This window comes from Dermacentor albipictus, chromosome 10 (genome assembly GCF_038994185.2).
Source record: "Dermacentor albipictus isolate Rhodes 1998 colony chromosome 10, USDA_Dalb.pri_finalv2, whole genome shotgun sequence".
Taxonomy (NCBI): Eukaryota; Metazoa; Arthropoda; class Arachnida; order Ixodida; family Ixodidae; genus Dermacentor; species Dermacentor albipictus.
The window spans coordinates 23,335,640-23,348,903 of record NC_091830.1 but is presented as its reverse complement, the minus strand read 5'-3'; the positions used below and the strand labels follow the sequence as shown (position 1 = coordinate 23,348,903).

The window sequence follows — 13,264 nt, the reverse complement described above, 5'->3', positions numbered from 1 at the left end:
TAGTAGGTTTCAGTAGAAGCAAACACCTGCGCCAGAAACACTACAATAAACCGGTGCTCTGGGGATTTATTACATGCACAGTAATTAGGCAGATCTTCGTTTTCTTGTAAACTTCGTAGCAGATTGTGTTTCTTATAAGAAAAGGGATGCAAAAGGGAAAAGATGAGGACATACTGCAGTGACAAACCCGAACCTTTGAGTGGCACATCGTGTTAAATTGTAGGATTAGTAAATTGCAAATTTGAAGCCTTGTGCTTCAGAAAATGGCTACTAAAGAAGAGTCAAAGTCTGAGCGAACCTGTTAAAAAATTAAGAAAGATATGTTTAAGCCATGTAATTACTCATAGAAACGTATGATCGATTTAATGCAAAGTATTGTGCTTAATTTGAAAGCTAATGACAGCATTAGCAGCCAAGATTGCCATACCACTCTTTTTGGCTGCTAACGCTGTCGTTTGCGATCCGCAGCAACCAAATGTACGGCGCACCAGAGTCGATTTGAAGGCAGGAAAATGGGTGCACAGATCCGTTCGACCAGGCTCAGTGTTTAGCGATAAATGCACGATACGCGAACCACGTAGCGGCCTGCGATTTTTGGGCCAACCTGTGAGCACTGGATGACCACTGAGGGGCCGAATGCCGTCACAGCGCACCACAGGGACTCTCGCTTTCATGTTAATAAACATTGCGTCAGTTCGGTGTCCCCAGCACCCGGCAGCCTAACAAAGATGGCCGGTCGCCACGTGCTCAGAGTGTCGCGTTTCTATCGCTAAGCTCTGTTCATATTGATGCAACTGTGCGCAGAACGGAGAAAATGTTCGTGTAACAGCCCGAGAATGGGGGCACCCGCGAACATGATATAGAATCGTCTATCAGCATACGCCGCTTCGAGCGCTAATTACAGTTCACTCAAAATGGCCATAGTGAACTTATACAGTTTGCTCTTAGCACGTGCAGTGGTCCACGTGCGTCAGGTAGAACTCTGCGCGCGTGCACCGTTAGAGGGCCTTGCCGCAGGGCCTGGTGGATGGGAACAAAAGAAAAACCTACTTTTTTTCATCTTAGATGGCCACGCGGAGACAGAGGACTCTTCAAACTGTCGCCAAATGCAAGCTAGCTTCGTCGACCCATTGCGCAATTCGGTGCACGCGCAGTGCGCGCGGTTACGTAGTCTACTGAGAGCCTGGCAGCGAAACCTAGCACGTGCCTCACCAAAAAAGTTTGAAAAAAAACCTATTTTACACCTACTTGGGCCTCCAAGCCTTCTTCTTTTTTCTCTTAAGGAGACATTGACATGCTGAATGAGTGCGTGCATTGATGCGTCTCCATGTGGCCCGGCGACAGGTGACCCGTTTCCACCCCTTCGGAAAGAGCTCAGCCGCAGCGTAAGAAAACTGTTAGTCCCAGAGTCAGTCTACACATTCGTCCCTTCGCGCCCTTCGTGGAAAGTTTCCAGGGACCTCGGGTTCCAACACACACATACGCGCACGTGCTCCCTCGGGGCCACGACACCGCGCCGTGCTCGATTAGTGTGTTCACCGCACGTGTCGTTGTGGGGAAGGTTGGCCATCGTTACTACATAAACGGGGGGTGGGGTGGGGGGGGGAGAGTGAGCTTGGGTTTAGGTGGAGGTGTGGAAGGAGAGTTCTTGTGTTGCTTGCCGACTTGAGCAAGGCGCGAGCTAAGCAGCCCACTCCCCGTGGCACACAGCTCCCGCGAGTCCCAGTCGGGACGGCTACAACAAGGGGCTGGCTAACGACTTCACCTTTTTTGAAAAGCGGGACGTCGACTCCCCGGGCAGAGCGTCCAACCCCGCTTTCCCTGTCAGCGCCTTGCGGGGTTTCCGAGTGTGCAGATGTCTCCGAGTCCTGCCCACCGGCGCGTGGCAGAGTGTCGGCTTGCTGCTTGAAGGAGGGGAGAGTGCAGGCCAGAAGTCGCGAAACAGAGAGAAGGACCGAGAGAGGGGCGACGACAGTCAAGAACCTACCGTAAACTGCGCCCCGCGGGCGCCTCGTGGCGCTGCAGGAGGTAACGCTAGGCACGTGCCCCGGCTCTTTGCGGGTGCGTACGAAGACACCACCTGGCGGAGGTTCTCGGAAGAAAGAGAGTGTTTCTTCAATGTGCACGCGCTGCCCCCCTCTGTTTCCACGCGTGTATTTCTCTCTCTTTTTTTTTCTTTTTCTAACTTCCACGCGAATGGGGCGTTGCGTGGGACAAGACTGAATCGGCAAGCGAGGGGAAAATTGGACGCGTGGGGGCTAGAATGCCTTTTGGAATTCGGAAAGTGCTAAGAATAGCTCCGCAAGTGGCTAAATTTGTAATTCCGCGAAACGCCTTGGTAGTTTAAGGGCGGAAAGTGGTGAACCCTTACTATAACGAGTAGTTAAAAGTAAGAGCACAGCCAGCATGGTTATAACAGCAGGGGGTGGCAGCACTGTTTGAAGACATAGTTCTATATTTAGAATTGTTTAGCTTAAACAGTGATTGAACGTCTTAGTGGTGAATTAGTTTGGTCAGACACTGATTTGGTTGAGTGATGTGCTCAGTCGAACAAGCTGGAAGCAATGTAGATCCAACGCGCATTTTGCAGGGAATGATATCAGGTGTTCCGACGCATACGCACTGAATATTCATCCGAAGGCTTTACAGCAGTTCTGAAGTATATTGTTTGGCGTCGACAAAATCCACGCTTGGAGAAACATTCGCAACGGTCATACGTCCGTAGACACAACTTGTTCCATTCCTTGAAGCGATACGCGTCAGTTCTTTATTGCATTTGGCTTCGGTGAGTAGTACATCAGTGGTTTTGGTAATCAGAGGTTATCATCTGGTAACAGAATGGCAAAAAGCTAACACCTTAGCCAACAAGAAAATAGAATTTACACAGAGATTTTTTTTTTCTTTTGGAAGCTACGTTACCGGACATCACTGGAACCGTAGAAGAAAGAAGGCCAGTCTGCAGAAGCAACAATACCAGTGTGGCGTTTTCCTACGATGACGCCATATTCTAGAGAGAAATTCTAGGTTACGACAGGCCCACTTCAGATGCAGTCGGGATTACGAAAAAAGAGTGTATATTTACACAGAGACGCAAGGTGTTAATGGAGAGATAGGTACGTAGGTTATTAAGAAGAGGTCCTACTAACTACCCTTAAGAGACAGAGGAGGACCATTAACAACATTCTGGAGGCTTCCCTTAATATAGTGCTGCTCTGATCTATTGTTTCAGAATCGTGAGGTTCCCTTGAGTTAAGCAAGTCTGCAGTGATACCACTGGAGGGCGCCATCCATCATAATGTGAGTGAAGCGTCTGATAAGGCATTCATTACAACCTCTCCGCATGAAGCCGTAATAATCTCTTGTGCATATCACTGAAAAGGCAGTTTGTTAAACTGAATATGTGACTTTCTGTTGCGTTCAATGTGGTGATATCAGTGATTTTCTAACGGCATAAAATTCGCTGCATAAAACTTCCTCGCCTAAAGATCATGGATACCACAGTTTCGTCAAAATGTATCCTTGAGGAGCAGCCGATCCGTCAAAATGTTTTACGTAGCTACTTTGATACGGATGCTTATTCCTTTATTGATGAAGGAAAATAAATTTGATTTAACTTTACTAGGAAACTGAGTGTCACTTGCGAACACTCAGAAAAAATGTAGCTCATATGTTTATTGGGCAATATAAAGAAATCGAAATAAAGATCCAGCAGAATAGTGGTCTCACTTGAGTAACTTCTTTGGGAATCGTTTACACGGTATATGCCATCCTACAGCAATATTGAGGAGCCCTAAGCGTGAAATTGCCGTGCGCCAAATAGCAACTTTGTGGCTACTACGCATCAAAGTAAGACAGACAACCCTGTAGAGCCTGAAAGAAATTCTTACCTCCTGCTTAAAAATACTGGCTGCATCCAGATTTTTTTTCATCGGGTTTTACTTCCGTCAAACTTTTTCATGTACCCGTGATTATAAAGGAGTTTAGAGCTTAAAAAAACGTTATTAGCAAAGTTCAATGAGCTAATTCATCGAAAACCGCCGCGCAAATTCCAGTAAGTTCTTTTTCGGAAGCGCTGCTGATATGAAATCAACAGCTTTGTCGAGCAACCCGCAACCCGTAATCCGTAAGCCTAAAGTCAACGCACGACGCAGTGTCTTATAAAGGCTGTAGCCTAAACTATATTTCATGGAAGTTTTCTAGAAATACAGATTAAATTTCTGAAATCAAACCAGTTCAACGACAAATTCCGTCTCAAGTTTGTTACTTGACTATTTCAAGATTGTATAAAAGCAGGCCAGGACTCACACGGAAAGTGGATAGTCGAAGGACAAAGAAGTTTGGTTGATGAATGTAGTAGTGGAAGGCTTCATTTGAAGTGTAAAAAAAGATTTTCTCTTCAAAAGATACCTTTCATTGAGAGGCAAAGGATGTTACCTGGAACGTAGCGAAATTTCTTTATTATTACAAGGTTCTTGGTCAACGACACTTGCGTAAAGAAGGATCGGCAGAGTAGTTGGGCACAGGTAATGCCGCTTGCGATATGTTATTATTTTTTCGCATGCCGAACACTGACGCCTACTGACGATCACGTGACTTGCACTTTGAAAAATCTAGGAGGGCCACTGTCCGATCACAAAGTAATACGCTGTGCATGGTAAGACGACACGGCTTCACTGAAGCCATAGCATGTTTCGAAAGCACAGTTCATGCGAACGTAGCAGGGTTTTCGTGTGCTGAAAATGTTTGACCTATCGGAAGCGTAATGGCACTGACGTCCATAGAAGCAACCAAGTAAGGGTTTCTTCCGTGAAAGCTATATGAGGGAAGCCGAACTAAAACATTGAGCCAGCCGAAACGATGAAAAAAATATGGGCTTTTTACTTTGTCGGCACTAGGGCTCTATTCCAAACGACGTTCTTGTGTCTGTCACACTCTTTGTTTGGTACATATCAGGATGCATTTGTCCAAGAGATAAGTCTTTCTGATGAGCTTTAAGTTCCCTTGGTGAGCAACCAATGGTTTACTGCCTAATTGGGACGAGATGGACGAATGGACTCTGTCATACATAGGCCCGTAACTAGTTTCATTCGCTCATCAAAACTCACTTTGTCCCCAAAACGTTTTGGTGTGCGTCTGACACTGGGTCAATGGTGTCTAAAAGACGAAATAAAGACGCGTTATCGTCCTTGTTCCCTTTAACATTCGAAGTTGATTTTATATCTTCTGAAAAGGATCTTGCTTTCGGGTTTTTCCGGATCACAAGTTGATAAAGAAGATAAATAATCTGCCAGCAACACGTCTGGTATCATATGGCTGCCGTCCATAGAATAAAATGATACAGCGCGTTGCTGTCGTTCGGGCAATTGCCATGGCATTGTCTTGCCGTGAGACACAAGACTTCCTTCCTAACGCAGACCACGATTTCTGTGTGTGCTCTTTCCAAGCCTTCTATTCCCGAGTGTCACTGTTGTGTAACCGTGTTTAGTGGTTGGATTTGGCCTTCTACACGTCCATCGCGGTGCTCCGACTTTCGTGGTGAGGTGACTGGCCTTCACGCTTTTTCGTAACGCGACACAACAGCTCCTCGGGTTTCGAAAAACGAGGCCCTTTCTTTTTGTTGATTAAGTGAATAAAAATCACAAGGTAGCCATGCATCTCGAGGGCCGATTACCCTGAATTTTCAAGCACTGTATTTTGCGAAATAATCAGGAGAAAAAAGAGCCAACACCCTCCATCGCGGAGTAGGAGTCAATAAAAAAAAATTATGAGGTTTTACATGCCAAAACCACTTTCCGATTATGAGGCACGCCGTAGTGGAGGCATCCGGAAATTTAGACCACCTGGGGAGCTTTAACGTGCACCTGAATATAAGTACACGGGTATTTTCGCATTTCACCTCCATCGAAATGCGGCCCCCATGGCCGGGATTTGATCCCGCGACCTCGTGCTCAGTAGCCCAACACCATAGCCACTGAGCAAGCACGACGTGTAGTAGGAGTCACTATATTAAAATAAATAACAAGAAGAAAGGTGTTAACCGAGAGGCTCAATGTTTATTAGTCTTATCATAAGAATTCAACAAACACTGACACCAAGGACAACATAGGGGAAATTACTTGTGCTTAATAAATGAAATAGAGAAACGATAAATTAATGGGAATTAATGTGAATGAAGAAACAACTTGCCCCAGGTGGAGAACCACAACCTTCACATGCGAAGCTTGTGGGATTGTTCCGCACCTGCGGCAAGTTGGCGTAGTAATGCTGCACTTTACACTGTGTTCATTTCATGGGGCTCACTGCTGGTGCCTTTCTGATTTTTCAGCTCTTTGATTTCTTGTGATGTGTTAAACCTGTAATGCCAAGCCATTTGTCTTTTTTATTCGGCAAACGTCTCCACCTATCATTGAGGTTATTTGTTTTTCTCACACGCGCGCACGTATTTTTGCATGCTGGTTGATATAGTATGCCATTTCCTCGTGACGCATTCTCGGAATCTCGGAATATGTGCAAGCTGTGTGCACGGTGGGTGGACTGTGCTTTGCGAATAACTTGGTATGTCAGTGCAAATTCAAGAGAAAAGTGCCCTAAAGTAGCGGCATGGCATTAGGCAACATCAACATTCTCAACAGTTCAGCTCACGGGACCCTAATGCAAGATATCATATCTTCTTTTTTTTTTAGTACCGTGTATCCCTTTCTCCCAAACGAACGACAGTCCTGTTGCCTTACTGTCAACGGAACATGACGAGCAAAGTAATCAAAAACGATTGCGATAATTTTGGTACACTGAACATACGCCCCAGTAGTTGGTATGTACGGCTTCCTAAACCCAAATGAAGGAATACAAATATCGTTTGTGCCAGCAGTGAATCCTCGTCATGTAAGGCTACGTCAATTTTTTTTCTCTTCTTACACCTTTTACTCCCTTTATCACTTTCCTCAGCGCAGGGTAGCCAGCCGTTACTTACAATAGCTAACCTCCCTGTCTTTCCTCCGCCCGTTTGTATCTATCTCTCTCTGAGCAATGAATGACCAGTCCACAGACAATAAGTTATTATCCGCAGTCAGCTCCAAAAGTTCCTTATGCAGTTGCTTTACGAAGAGGACTACCCGCATTCATTTAGCTATAAGATACCATATAGACGCCCGTGTGGTTGTGATTGAGTCATGGTTACGTCATGTGGTTCACACGTGGTAGGGGGCTAGAGGAGCACTTGGGCTATAAACGACGAACATCGTGTACTGGCAGTTTGTGGATTGAATTTAACCGCGCGGGTTCTATTAGGTTCACAAAGAAATCTAAGCGCACGAGCACTTCTCGCATTTCGCCTCCATCGAAATGCGGCCGCCGTAGCCGGCACTCGAACCTTCGACCTCTTCCGCATCGCGGCAAGGTCAATCCGCACGATAAAAACAACAGTAGAGAGTACGCTTCAAATGATCGAGCGCGCAGAAAGAAAAAAGAAAACGAAAGGCAGGACGTAAACTGTGTTATTGTGTTTGTTTCGCGAGTAAAACTCCACGTGTGGGTCATGAAAAAAAAGGAAAAGGAGCCGTGTGGCTCAATTTTTTTTCGCATTTATGTTGAAAATCAAAGGTGTCAAGCCCGATAGCGATGAGCATGCGGTTACATGTTCTTTTCTCGCCACGCGCGCGATGGGTACCATCGGAAATCAAGGCGTCGCAAAAGCGCGATGCCGTTACAAAACGAGGTTTTTACGTAATCTCGGACACCTGTGCCCTGACATCGTAAACAGCAGAGGCGCATAAACTGTGCTTACGTAAATGAGGACCACTTCTCCTTAGCGTCTGGCCGTTTAATTATGATTACCATACACTTTCTTTTTTTGTTTCGCGGTAGTGGTCGAAGATTTACAAGACGACCGTTGTACCCGGCACAGCCTTCCTTGATGAAATAATGTTACGGCACCCAACAGGTGCGCCGATCACTTAGGCCGAGAAGCACTAAGACAGAACGTCTTGCTTAAGCGATCAATCTCTGCCTCTCGCTTAAAGGACATGTAATCTTAATGTCGGCGCTCTGTGCCGACATTAAGACATTGTGCCGACATTGTGCCGACATCTCATAATGCGAAAGAAAGGCACCAAGAAAAAAAATCTTGAGCGTGCTTTCATAAGCGTGGCGGCCTTGCAAGCGCTCAATAAAATGTATATAATAGCAATAAGCGAGGCTTTACAAGTGGTACGAACGCGCCTGCGTGACTCAGGAATTTGACATGATTGCCTTTGATGCAATAAGTTGAAAGGCCGAGCGAGGCGTTCTTCCTCCGTGATTCTACGATTCTGCAGATAAAGAGAGCAACTTTTGTTTGAATGCTTTAGTAGAAGCGTCGAACAAGCAGGTGCTGAAAAAAGAAAAAAAGAAAGAACTACGAATAAACTCCTATTCCGGTTTATGTAGCGTTTGTGCCAGCTACTAGAGGAATCTTTTCATATTTGCGAGGGTTGCTTCGGAGGTATTGAGGAGATCTTTAAGAAAATAAAATGAATGAATTCTCGTTAGCGTGTTTAAGCAACAATATCGCGTGGTATTCCTAAAACTGTCTGCAGGTTCCACCACGCGCTGACGCAACAGACCCTTTCGACTTCAACGGGTGAGTAAAAAAAAGTGTTAGCATCTCACATCAGTCTTCCCAGGAATTAGCGCCTAACAAACTACCCAACAAATTTCCTCCGTGTATGCCAACTTCTCATGTCCGGCAAAGCGTGGTTTTTTTCTTCACACGTGCTCTTTACACCATTTAACAAGTGCCTAGTTACGAAACCTTTCCCGACTATACAGGAAGCGTCAGCACAGGCTCGATGATTGGTATGGTGTTTCCACAGTTATGGTGCCCAGCGCAGTTTCAGCAATTTCTCTTCGCAGAGTGCAGAAACAGTAGGGAGGGAGGGGGTAAGGTTATATACAAAAAGATTAAAGGAAAAAAGAACTGTAATCAATCCGATTGTACCACGAAGGTACAAAGGAAGCTCATACGAGTTTCTCTGAAAGGAAGCCTCGCACTTAAAAAAAAAATCTCTTTGTTCAACCTTCATTTACCTTTTGAGCTTCCGCAAAAGTGATTTGCGATACAAAGGCATGCTGAGCCAGCGTACAATTGAAAGCAATACCAGAGTTTCAGTGACGCATTGAAGGTGATCCCAGATCGCTTCGCAGCGTAATAGCAAAATCAAATAAAGAGGATCCAAGAGCGAGCGTAATGAAATTCATTCGGCTCTGTCATACCTCATTAATTACCGCTTCGCCATGGTGTCTACATGGGCGCTCGGCCGATGTAGGTCGATACTGTCACACACGTAATCATAGCGCGTAATGGAGTCTCCTGGGGTTGACAAAAGGCATTGCACAGATCTCGTGCTGTTGCGCGTAATCGTTCGTTCAGGCACCGGAAACTCTGGCCTCGGTTGGATAAGCGTACAAAGACATGGATAAGGGTTAGCATAACGTGGAGATGTCGACGGCCTCCTTAGCATCTGCGGGCCATTACGTGTATACCACCGAACAATGGACAGCAGATATGTCCGCACAAAGAGGTTACGGTGTCCAATGTAGAATTATGCACAGCTTTCCGAGCTTGTTGGCTCTCGTCTTATAAGCTCGACCTGGCCTTCGGGAGGAACCTCAATACTGGAGCCGAATTCCCCGGTGCGCTATTCAGTCGCATGCGGAATTTAGAAACGTCCAGAACGGCGAAGCGCTATATCGATTTCAATGGGAACAGGAGCATTTAGAGGGGAAAAAATCAGGCTTAACCTACCACCAGAAGAAAAGTCTGGTTTATAGCTCAAGCTTACTTCGTAAGTATTTTATTAGTACGAGAATTAGGCGTAGCCGACGCTAATCTTGTAGTCCAACCGAAGCGAAGTTTTCGTGAAGAGAGTGTTAAAATTCTATAAATTTTGACCATTTCATTCCTGCGCCTTTGGAGTAAAGGTAACTGACACACGTACGTGTGCTCTTGCATACCGGTGTTATGCAATGTTAGAAACGCGTAGATCATCTCAAAGAGCAAGTTGGCGTAGGCACGATTGAAGTGCACCTACGATTATGGCCAGTGAAGGCCGACCTGGTGCTCTGAGAGGATACATGCGCGAAGTACAGCTCTTTGTCGAGATTTTAACACTGAGATTTACCATGGCATACTTGCGGAGCATTTCTAAGAAAAAAAAAGATATGTACAATGACCCTGTTGTTACACTGATTCCATAGCATGTGTATTGATTGGCACAGCATGAAGAACAAGAAAAAATTTTTTCAACCAATGTTGAAAATTTCTCTAGAGATGTCAAACCAAAAACTTTCTTCTTCAACTTACAAAAGAATTCACAGCCACTCAAAACATGCGTGACCTAAATGGATCTGTCATACTATGCACGACAAACAGTTTACTCCGCGATAAACGTGAAACTGTGGAGGGCGTTTTCTGACAATGCCATGACACAGATTTCCACAGGCATATTCTACCGGAGGACATCTATCCATCACTCAATGCGCATGGCATCAGGCTCCTACCACTTGATGCCACAGAAATGCCCAATGAGATTATTGTCCTTGGCCTCCACAACTGGTGGGAAACGCGTATGTAGATTAAATGTCCTCATGTCAATACAAGCTCACAACGCGAACAATGTGGTAAGTGCTATGCTGCGTAAGCCTAGGTTAGGTTAGGTAAGGTGAGGTTCGGTTAGGTTAGTTTAGGTTAAGGCACTGCCTGAACAACCCGCTTGACGTAGAGTACTTGAAAGCTTTGTTGTATAGAAATTTTAATCCAGCCGCCTCATCGAAAAATAACCCGATTCGTTTTTAACTATTGTGCACTGTTTTCGTTTGTTTTCTCGAAACTGGCTGCAAAGAAAATAAAAATTGGAGTCTAATGGTTAGGCCATCTTATTGCTGTTTGGGGAAACGAGACTCGATCCCGCCATCTGATACGTAATTTAATTTCTTTTAAATGTGAGCTTTCAGGGAAGACAGTGGCGGCACTCAGAAGCGCCCATTAGGAACGCTTCGGGAAAAGTCTGGGATGATTGACAAAAAAAGCTTCGCTTAAAAAAGAAATAGAAGTGGCTTTACGCACAACAACAAAGCGGTGCGGCGAAGAGCACCCACAGCGCAGAACGGATAATGTGGCGAAGTCTTGGTGTTGCGCTACTGCCGACATTATTGAAAGTTCATTCGTTAACGCTCTTCGTTACCGACGGGTCTGATTAGGTCCACCTTCACCAAAAGTATAAAAAAACGAACGTTAGCAATTACTTCAGCTCCGAACTCCTTTATCGCGACATCCAACCGGCTCAGGGACGCTGCAGTGTTTCCTGAACAATTTGTGTGGGATATGCGCAACGACCGCCCATTACCCGTGTTCATTGTTGCAGAGGATTTTCAAGCGCTCGTCGGTATAAGGCACGTTATTTTCATTAGTATTGACATGATACGATTAACCAGCTCTTCCTCGTTTCTTTTTTTTTTTTGCTTCGCTTGGTTGGCCGCGTGCCATAACTTCGTTATGAAATAAAATAAAAGCATGCAAGCCCGTTTCATGGAGGTACTGCAGCAGTGACTTGTAGAATGTGTTGTACATACTCCGTGCTTCATAGTGTTGAGTTTTGTGACTGTTCGAGTTTATACCTCTAAGAAAGCATTCGCGAACTCTCTTTGTCCTATCTGCACAAATCTACACCTACCATAAGTCGAGGGTTCGTGTTATCGAAAAGGAGTAAATGCGAAATCGTAGAACTGAACGATAATCGAGATCACAACATGGGAGTGCGTTCACTTCACGAAGTTTATAATTTAATTTTACAACTAGTAAATTCGCACTCTCAAATAGAAGGCCACGGTTTTGTGTGCAGCATGATGTACGGACGTAGCAGTCGAATTCCTGTTAATTCGGCTCCTGCGTGACCGCGAGATTTGGTCGAATTATCCGAAAAGTCGAATAATCCGAATAAGCGCCAAAACTAACAAATTCAACTCTTTTTGCTAGTGATTGAAGTAGTTTGTGATGCCTTTGACTTCTTGCTCTTCAAGTGCTAGCGAACCAGCATGCGATATAGAACAGCGACAAGTTTAAATGCAGTTTCAGAGTTGGACTCTCGCATTGCTGACAGTGTCGCCGTCGGCGAACGGGCCTCACAGCTCAACACTGTCGTCAGCACTGACAAAATCCGCAAAAGGGACAAATAAAGTAGCGCCGCCTGCTTAACTTCGTGTCCTGTCAAAGATTTAGCAACGACTAAGTGTGTGCAGGATCAGATGAGGGGTAGGGATCGAATTAACCAAGGTTGGAGGCATTTGCGTACAAAGTAAACTGGTTGTCCTTCCTCGGCAATGCATGGTTTCTGGCCGGGACTTTCAGTGCGATTGAATTAAGCCGAAGGTCGAATTGAGGTCGAATTAGCCGCGATCGACTGCATTGAAAACCTAAGCAATCAAGGTTATCAGATATTTCCTTTCAAATAGTAATTTTCTCCTAGATACTGCTTCGGTTTAGGTTTCTTTGTGTCACAAATTGCCGTCCATCATCATAAAAAGTTGCGGCAACACTGATCACGCGCATTTTGTCAGCTATGCGTGCCGTTTTACGACGCTTCTTTTTCTTTCACTCCATTTGATCTTATGCAACCGTCCAGATAGCACGATGTATCAATGCCCTGCGTCCCCCCTCGATTTGCGTGCACTTGTCAAGGGCGGCTGCCAATGTCGTCTGTTTCGAAATCCAACAAAAGGGAACGAAGACGCGGCCGAAGCCATTTCGAGGCTTCCCCCGCTTGGGTAACGCGTCCGAAGAAAGCCCCTTTCGGGGCGAATGTGACAAACGGTCGCTGCAGAAGTAGGAACGATTTAAAAAGGACACCCGAAGACCCACACGCGAGCGATCGCATTCAAAAGGAGTCAGAGACATGCGCGGACAGCGAGCAGGGGAACGAGAGGCGGGAGGGAGACGTCAGGCGCCGTCGTCGACAGCTTCACGTGGGCCATATGTCTTCGAAGGAGCCAGAGCAAGGAAATAAAAGGCTAAAAAAGCGCGCGCGGGCCACGGAGGCAAAGCGCAATCACCGAGCACAAAGGCGAGCTCTGCTGGAGGAGCCCGAACGCCGCGAAGAGAGGCGCAGAAGAACCCAGACGAAGAGCGACGGAGCGGCCAAGAAAACTCAAAGCGAAAGGACGCGCGCGCGCCCATTGAGCGTCGCACGTGGAGCGCGGCGGCCCGCTCCCATTGGCCGAGATCGAAAGCCAC

The 13,264-nt window shown here is 45.9% G+C and overlaps 1 protein-coding gene across 1 annotated transcript in view; it reads right to left on the bottom strand.

The window, feature by feature from the left end:
- The window catches only part of B9d2 (B9 domain-containing protein 2), a 969,675-nt gene that overhangs the window by 547,583 nt on the left and 408,828 nt on the right, over nt 1–13,264 (bottom strand). The window lies entirely within an intron of this gene.